This window comes from Pinus tabuliformis, chromosome 2_2, assembly GCF_031772625.1.
Source record: "Pinus tabuliformis cultivar Carrire ecotype Pingquan chromosome 2_2, CPIR1, whole genome shotgun sequence".
In the NCBI taxonomy this organism is placed as follows: domain Eukaryota; kingdom Viridiplantae; phylum Streptophyta; class Pinopsida; order Pinales; family Pinaceae; genus Pinus; species Pinus tabuliformis.
In genome coordinates, this window is record NC_142300.1 from 200397807 (window position 1) to 200407573 (window position 9767).

The 9767-nt window shown below is 36.3% G+C and overlaps 1 long non-coding RNA gene across 1 annotated transcript; it reads right to left on the reverse strand.

Annotated features, from left to right (window-relative positions):
• Window positions 1–1300: 1300 nt before the first annotated feature.
• LOC149192063 (uncharacterized) lies at window positions 1301–1927 on the reverse strand. The gene is made up of 3 exons (XR_016254865.1): window positions 1860–1927; window positions 1677–1769; window positions 1301–1504 (listed from the first exon to the last, which is right to left on the reverse strand). It is a non-coding gene; the product is annotated as an uncharacterized LOC149192063 (long non-coding RNA).
• Window positions 1928–9767: the final 7840 nt, after the last annotated feature.

Here is a 9767-nt window from a genome sequence, read left to right on the forward strand (position 1 = left end):
ATGTTACATCATTTTGAGCATCCAAATTTGCATTTATATTTGCATCTTATGTTGAGTCATGTGTTGTGTCCACCTTTGCATCTTATTTTGTGTCTAATGGTACATTCAATTTAGAGCCATTTTTTACGTCTACTTTTGTATTTGTTTTTGCACCAAGTTTTGCATCCAATTTTAAGCTATTTTATGCCCCTTTTTGCACCATTTTTTTGTGTCTACTTGTGTCCAATGTTGCACCATTATTTACACCGACTTTTTCATCCAATTTTGCATTTTTTTGGTGTCTAGTTTTACATCGTTTTCACCATCCAAATTTGCATCTTTTTTTGCCTCATTTTGTGTCCACATTTGCATATAATTTTGTGTCTGAGTTCGGGCCTAAATTTGCATGTGATTAGGAATCATTTTTTACATCCAATATGGCATCCTTGGTTTCACCTTTTTTCAGCCCCATTTTGCATCTTGTTTTATGTCTTTTCTTACATCCTTTTTTTTTCCTTTTTTGCACCCAAGTTTGCATCCCAAATTTACACCATTATTTGCATCATCATTTGGCATATTAATTTGTAACATTTTTTGCTTCTTTTTAACGCTCAACTTTGCATCTTATTTTACATATAGTTGTTGTCTTTTTTTGCATCTAATTTGGTGTCCATTTATGTGTCCTTGTTTTTGCCCAATTTGATATCCTTTTGTATGCCATGTTTTGTTCCCTTCTTTGTGTCAACTATTGCACAATTTTTCACTTCTAATTTAAAACACTTTGTATGTCAATTGTTTGCATTTTGTATTAATTCCTAGTTTAACATCCAATTTTACTTTCAATTTTGCATCCATGGTTACATCCGCATTTGAATTCTTATATAGAGTATATTTCTCTTTACATATATGACCCCCTTTATATATTCATAGTGAAATATATGATAGTTTCTAAATATCATTAAAGCAGATATCACAATTCAAAATCATTTGTAAAGAAATTTAAGAGAAATTGACAACATCCATCCAAAAAAATAACAATGTGTCATTAACAATTTTCAAAACAGGTATAAAATAGCAACATAATACTAATAAAATCAGTATTATTTTTAATCAAAACAAGTAAAATTCAAATATGATTAACAAATCAAAATATTTCATGAATATCGTTATTCTACGATAAATTAACAACATACATAAATCAAACTCATCGTATGATTACAAAATCAAAATGTCTCATTGATATAGGGTAAATTCACAACACCCATATAAACATAACAATGTCATTCTACACAATAATTTCTTCATAAAAAAATATGCGTGTGCATGCCTAGCTACCACCACCAAGATCATCCTCATGATCATCTTGACCATCCTCATTACTGTGATCCACATCATCACCAACACCGCAACTATCATCATCATCTCCTCCTTCACCACCATCATCCTCATCCTCATCCTCATCATCTCCTGATATATGTTGAACATAATTTGGATCATCGTCTTGGCAATCATTACCTATAGCATTCTGACAAAAAAAATCAATATTACATGTTAGTATTAATTACATAACACAACGCATGTTTTTGTTATACAATGTTAACCCTAAAATGAGGTAAGATATAATATCTAATAGTACTAAAAAATAAAATGAAAATATGGTTTAAAAGTATATTGGAAATCCAAATAAGATTACATACCATAGAGTCCATCCAAACAACAAATTCAACCCATCTCTTTTGCTGCAGCACCTCCTTTTCCAAATGATTTGGAGGTCTTCCATATTTTAGTTCCTATCAATCAGTAAATAGGGAGAAATTAGATAACAATGACTTTCTTGTACAAAATTTATTAAAAAAATATCACATGTTTAATATACTTACAAAGGTTGTTATCAGTGCTTTTAAACCTTTCTGGCCACTACGATGAGTGACTTTTGTCTTGGTTAACCTCGCCCAGCCCCAGAACCAAACCCAGTTACTTTTCTAAAACCTTAGTATCAACCCTTCAAATCATTAACAACATCATATGGAATGGGTGTAACTGTCTCCAAAACAGCCCCCTCAACTATAAATCCTGGCTTAGGGCCCTCAGGCTGCCTCTTGGTGCTGATGATCTCACCACGTGCTTTGGCCTCTACCTTCAATTGGTCATTGTTTTTTCTTCTTAATATAGCATCCTCCGCACACCTAGATGGTTGCACATGCTCAATTCGTACATGAATTCTCTTCTTGATTATCTTGTTATGAACCTGATCATCAAACAGAACTTCAGCATAGAACAAAGAAAGACAAAAGAACTCCATCCCAATTGCATTTCCACCAATTCTTTTACAGTAACCATATGATCCAACAGTTCTAACAAATGAATAAACAAGAGGGCACTAAAATGAAAATACGCATGGATTATCAATCTTAGTTCATTTAATCACATCCTGAGAAACCAATGTCACCAATCCTATGCACTAGACTGCCATGCAGCCTTATTAGTGCAAATACGTACAACATTTATGCAAAAAAAATGCAAGACAAGCACAAACAAGCATACTAGTTGCAATAGATGGGTATCCAAAGACTGAAATAAGGTGCCACTGTGATGATAAAAAAAAATAGATGATATAACACAGGATGTAAAAACCAGGGTTCATGCTCATATCGCTGAAAGAGCAAAGCCATACAGAAAATCTCAAATAAATTTCAGAATATGTATTGTTTATTAAGAAATATAAAATCCATTTTATGATCCCAAACACCATTGAAAAAATAGAATATTTATTGTTTATTAAGAAATATAAAATCCATTTTATGATCCCAAACACCATTGAAAAAATAGATTTACTTAATAAATTAGAGGAAAACACCACCGATATAAAAGATGGTGCATCAGCAATTATCTAATGGTATTCGTCTAGATGCATTGGCAATGCCAATAGTTTCAGTCCTTACACTTGAATCCCCAACAAGAAAAAACAAAAAAGGCATGATGCCGCACTAATAGTCTTTTTCTATCCAAAAAGATAGATTCCAGATTCCAGTACAAGAAACTGAAAATGAGATGAGATCGTAGGATGGAGTTCCTAAAGCAAAAAATTATATCTAAGAGACAAGGCAATTTAAGAAACAAAAACATAAAATAATTCCATCGAAAAAGGTTTTGAAAAGATACTAACAGTGAAAATGACATGTTAGTTTGGATAATAAACATGAAACCATCCATTGCAGTATCACAAATACTCTAGTGGAGAGAAAAGCTTTCCAGTTCTTTACAATCACTCCAAGACAGAAAAACTATAATCAAGAAATACTGACTCTCAATCATTCCAAGCCATAAAAGAAAATACATCTTAATCAAAGAAACTTTTATCCCAACTCTCACAAGGTCAAAAAGAACATGTGTAATCAGTAGTAGATAAGCTGTAGTAGGACTTGAACCAAGAGGAATCAAGTAAATACTTATAGAAAATCATCCCAAAAGCTATGTCACAACGTTCACAGAATTTCAATCTTGAGGTTCAAAATTTGGCAAACCTTAAAAAAAAATTGAGGTTTAACAAAACTTATCAAACGCCATAGTCATTGACCAAGTCCATAAGCTCAGAATTCATAACTTCATGTCATAACTGAGGTTTGTCATCTACCCTTGCAGTTTCCATGTTCATGACAACATTTTTTATGTTTATTGATGTTTATTCCTTACTATTTTATGAGATATTTCATGGCAAACTTCATCATAAAACTCGAACTCAAACCAAAGTTAATAATTGCCTGACCCAAACTCAAACCCAAGCCATGAGACTTAGCCCAAAAGTACAAAAGGGAAACTCCTATATAATTTGGAGGTGTTAGGTATGAAAGGAAAAATGTAAATCTCATTAAATTAAATGCATCATATTCGCCCTCAAATAATGCAGACATTACATATGATTTAACATTAAAATGTCTCTAGCACCCATGGCTCAGCTTAGTTGGCAATGGAAAAACCAATTCTAAGGTATTTTGGGCTTATATCATATAAACCCCCAACTAGTTGAACTACTAAACAAATGTTTAGATTACAACCCTAAACACTAGGTCTAAACACCCTTTACTCTATGTCAGAAGGATATCAACTCGATATTTCATGTGCCATTCTTTGTTATGGGAAAAAACAATTCTAGCACTAACTCCTCACAGGAAAGGAAATGTCTTCAAGCAACTAAATTTGACATCAGAAACTGAAACATATATATGCAACTAATGAGAATAAGAGTGATTACTCTATTCATTCGAGGTCGAAACTGAGCTGCCTGTCTCAGACAACATGCTGCACAAATGACCATTCTCTTCATCTTCCTCATGTCATAAGCATCTTCCAAAAGTGGATCTGCAAGTTCTTTTACAGAGCCAGCTGCCAGTAATGGCCTTGCCTAAATTTTGAAATTTACAAGAGATTAAGATTCTGAACCAAGACAAAGAAACCAAAAGAATCCAAAATTATCAAATAGAAAACAAGCAAGGGCACTAGAGCCCTACCCACATAACCAAGCTTTCTTGGCCTTTAGGATTCTTGTCATTGATTGGTTTTCTTCCAGTTATTAGCTCTAGAAGAACTACTCCAAAGGAATACACGTCCATATTCTCATTAACCTTGCCATACATGAAATATTCTGGAGCCAGATACCTGAAATATGATAGCATTTGCATTATTAAATCCATATATTTTTGAAAGAACATATATAACTGATTCAGGCTGCCATTTCTGTGAATTCTGTTGGTGCAGGTAATTAAATTGTCTGAGGAGTGCCCTATCTGTGTGCAACACAAGGGCAACCAAGGCTTTAAACTTTCTGCAAGGAGAGATTTACAATTTGATTATTACCCTTGGGAAAGAGAGCCAGTCCCACACCAAATGTGTCGTAGTTATACAAAATATAAATCATGATACTCAGCTTGGTCCATTTCTCAGATGGCACCGGGTCTAGCTGGCTCTTCTTGCCTATTCAGGGAGGGGTAATTTGCATACTGAAGCTTTGGTTTGAGATACGATGTAATCTCTTTTGCTAATATTCAAAGAATATTATATTTCATTAATGGAAAAAGAGATTATTGGCAATTGAGGCTTTGAATATTTTGCCATAATCCACCATCAGCATTTAGGGCTAACCTGTTTAAGGGTGATGATTTCACAAATTGAACTACTAAACAAATGTTTAGATTACAACCCTAAACACTAGGTCTAAACACCCTTTACTCTATGTCAGAAGGATATCAACTCGATATTTCATGTGTCATTCTTTGTTATGGGAAAAAACAATTCTAGCACTAACTCCTCACAGGAAAGGAAATGTCTCAAGCAACTAAATTTGACATCAGAAACTGAAACATATATATGCAACTAATGAGAATAAGAGTGATTACTCTGTTCATTCGAGGTCGAAACTGAGCTGCCTGTCTCAGACAACATGCTGCACAAATGACCATTCTCTTCATCTTCCTCATGTCATAAGCATATTCCAAAAGTGGATCTGCAAGTTCTTTTACAGAGCCAGCTGCCAGTAATGGCCTTGCCTAAATTTTGAAATTTACAAGAGATTAAGATTCTGAACCAAGACAAAGAATCCAAAATTATCAAATACAAAACAAGCAAGGGCACTAGAGCCCTACCCACATAACCAAGCTTTCTTGGCCTTTAGGATTCTTGTCATTGATTGGTTTTCTTGCAGTTATTAGCTCATAAAATCTCACCATGTTTCTTTTTAGTTTTTAGATGTCAACTGTCTCCCACAGCAAAAGCATATACCTGTTTACCAACCACAAGCCAACTACATCCCGGATTCTTTTTTAACCTCCTGGCTTTCATCATTTTTCGCACCTTTCCAATGTCATTCCACATACCAGCGGTAGCATAGATATTGGACAGTTGAACATAAGGTGAAGGGTTTTCAGGATCCAATTCAAAAAGACGTTCTGCTGCATATTCTCCTAATTCTATATTCTTATGGATTCTGCAGGCACCAAGTAATGAACCCCACACAGTAACACCAGGTTCTACTGGCATTTTCTTGATAAGCTCTTGGGCATCATCAAGCCTCCCAGCCAAGGAGGTCAATCATGCAGCTGTAGTGTTCCATCACAGGTGTAATGTGATAATGCTTACTCATTAAATCAAAGTACTGGCAGCCCTCATCCACCAGCCCTGCATGACAGCAGGCAGACAAAACACCAAGAAATGTGACATGATTTGGGTTCATACCCAACTGTAGCATTCCTTCAAACAGCTCAAGGGCTTCCTTAGCACATCCGTGTATGGCATACCCTACAATCATTGCAGTCCACAAGACAACGTCTTAGTAATGTATGTTGTCAAATACTCTTTGTGCACTCTCTAGACACCCACACTTAGAATACATATCTACAAGAGCCCTTCCCACAAAGGCATCACAGCTGTATCCACTTCTAATGATGACTTCATGGATCTCTTTGCCTTCTTCGAGAGCTGCCAAGTCGGAACACACCGGGAGAGTAACAGCAAACGTCTCTGCGTTTGGGTTCACAGCGGCCAGCAGCATTTGTTGAAACAGCTTCAGGGCATCCTCTGTGCGCCCAACTTGTGTATAACCAGCAATCACAGCATTCCATGAGATGACATCTTGTTCGGGTATCTCCCAAAGCAGTTTCAAGGCTTCATCATGATACCCATTCTGTGCATATCCTGTAATCATTACATTCCACGATACCACATCTCTTATGGGCGTTTTCTAAAAGACTTTCAGTGCCTCTTCAACATATCCACTCTGAGCATATGCTGCAATCATAACATTCCATTGTCAATACCGCCGCATTTTGCATACATATCTATGAGGGCATTCTCAACATTGACATCATATTGAAATCCACTTCTAATTATTTCTTCATGGATCTCTTTCGCTTGTTCAAGCGAACCCATGCTCGCACATGACCCTAGAAGACTGGCAAATGTGATCTTGTTTGGCCTAACACCAGACTGCCGCATCTTACAATAAAATGTCAAGGCGTCCAACCCATACCCTTGTTTGGCATAAGATGCAATCATGGCTGTCCAAGACACCACATTCGGCTCGGGCATTTGCCAAAAGAGATCCAAGGCTTCCTGAAAATATCCATTCTACGCACATCCCGTAATCATTGCATTCCACGAGATGACATTTCTTTCAGGCATTTTCTCAAACATTTTTAGGGCTTCCACAAGCTGGCCATTCTGAGCATATCCAGCCACCATGGTATTCCATGATACCACATCTGGTTCGGGAATTTTTTCAAACACACGACGTGCAAACTCCAGTTCTCCACATTTTGCAAACATGTCCACCAGGGCATTTTGCACAAAAGAATAAGACTCGAATCCACCCCTAATCACTTCTTCATGGATCTCCTTGCCTTTTTCAAGATCACCCATGTGGGCACAAGAAGACAGAATACTGGCAAAGGTAAACTCATTTGGTTTGGTACCTACCCATTTCATTTCATAAAACAGATCAAAAACCTCCTCGTTATGATCATGCCTGCTATAAGCCACAATCATCACTATCCACGACATAACGTTACGTTCAGACGTTTGATCCAGAACCGTGCGGGGTAAAACTACTGATTTTACCAGTATTGGCTACAAAAACCTCCTCGCTTTGATCATGCTTGCTATAAGCCACAATCATCACTGTCCACGACATAACGTTACGTTCAGACATTTGATCCAGAACCGTGCGGGGTAAAACTACTGATTTTACCAGTATTGGCTACGGCATTCACTGAGGCCATTCCTAAAACAAAAATCTTAGGAGGCTGAAGCTACATTTGGCGCATTTCTGAACTAGATCTGGAATGAAGAAAGAAAATTTTCGTAAAATGCCTAAATAAATTTTGCACCGAAAACAAGTTCTCAGGTGTAAATTTTCAGGTTAGCTTGGAAATAAATATTTCACCGAGCTACATACATTTTCTGGCCAAAGGAAGGTGACACAGCTACATTTGGTGCATTTCTGAACTAGATTGGAATGAAGAAAGAAAATTTTTGGTAAAATGCCTAAATAAAATTTTCACCGAAAATAAGTTCTCAGGTGTAAATTTTCAGGTTAGCTTTGAAATAAATATTTCACCGAGCTACATACATTTTCTAGCCAAAAGAAGGTCACACTGCTAAAATTTAAAGGCCAGCAAATTATCTGCAAGTAATGCATGTAACTTTGAAAAGGAACAGGTTTTGCAGGTTAAATTTTCGGAAGAATCTGGAACCTGTGCCGATCCGCGTAATGCCGAGGTCCTTCGAAGGTTAATTCGCCTCGATCCGTCTCCAATAAAAATACAAAGGAAGCGAAAGCAAATTTGGACCAAATCCGGATGTACACGGTCCTAAATGATGACAAAGTTGCAGAGATGATGATTGCCGTTGTGAAAGATTCAGATTGAAGGCCAAGGAAATCGAAACTCCAGCGAAGCCATCACCACTGTCTACCAAGGGTTTCGAGCGGGTAATCTCTCCAGCATGAGATAAACAGGGAGTTCAACCAGCGCTGATTAAAATCCCAACTATAATGATCTGATCCAATGGCACAATCTCTTTTAATCGTCTAACACATCAGATCAATGGTCGAAAATAGGACATGGTGGCATATAAGGGAGTTCTTCCCAGAGGGAAACGCCTTATGGCGTAATTATAATTATAATTTTAAACTTTACACATTTATTTATTTAATAAAAGTTATTAAATTTCAAGCGAATATTACAAATTAAATATAGTCGGAAATGTGTATATAAATTGAAGATGGATTATGATTCTAATTTAATTATAATGAGAAGGGAATCTAGAATGTGTATATAAATTGAAGCTGGGTTTTGATTCTAATTTAATTATAATGAGAAGGGAATCTAGCATATATATATATATTAGATTAAAAGATGTTAGAAATTATTTGATTTAAGAATAAAGCATCAAGAATATATAATGAGTTTGGCTATAATTTAAATTTAACATATTAATTTATATCAACATGTTAGTGTGGGTATGATTTAAATTTAGCATATTAATTTATATCAACATGTTATTGTGGTGGTCACTAAATTCATGAGAAAATTAGACCTTATTTTCCATTTTAGATCAAAATTTTGAAAGGAAATCATATTAAGATCAAAATCAACCATTAGAGAGCAAGCAAATTTTATCAAATCATCTTCCTCCATATCAAGTAAGAGCTCAATATTGAATTCATGAGAAAATTAGACAATGTACCTACAGGAGAATACCTAATGCACAGAGCAATACATGGGCCAACTTGGTGCGTGTTGTGCAAAGACGCATCGGAATCCACAGAGCATCTCTTTTTGAGATGCAATGCTACACTAGAATTTTGGCGATCTCTCTCAAATCACTTCTCTTTCAATGGCAATTGGGAAGGATCGGACCTGATCGAGGCTTGGGAAAAGTGGGCACAAAAACATAAGGGATCGAAATGTATACTCCTTCCTATTCTTGTAAACTGGCAGATTTGGAAGGCTCGAAATCGCTCCATATTTGAGAATAGACCTATCATCTGGCCATTGATCGAAGCCACTATCACTGCTGCCTATAAGGAACTCCCTGACCCTCTGCCCCCAAAAGAGCGCCATCCTCATTCGCCCCCTTGCATTGACAAAAACATCCCTTGGGCCTTCTTTGATGGGGCTGCAAATCATCAAAGCTGTGGGGGAGATTTTATATTACATTTGAATGAACATCATTATTACACTGTAAAATCGGGCCTGGGCACAGGAACTAATAATTTTGCTAAGCTCATAACCTTG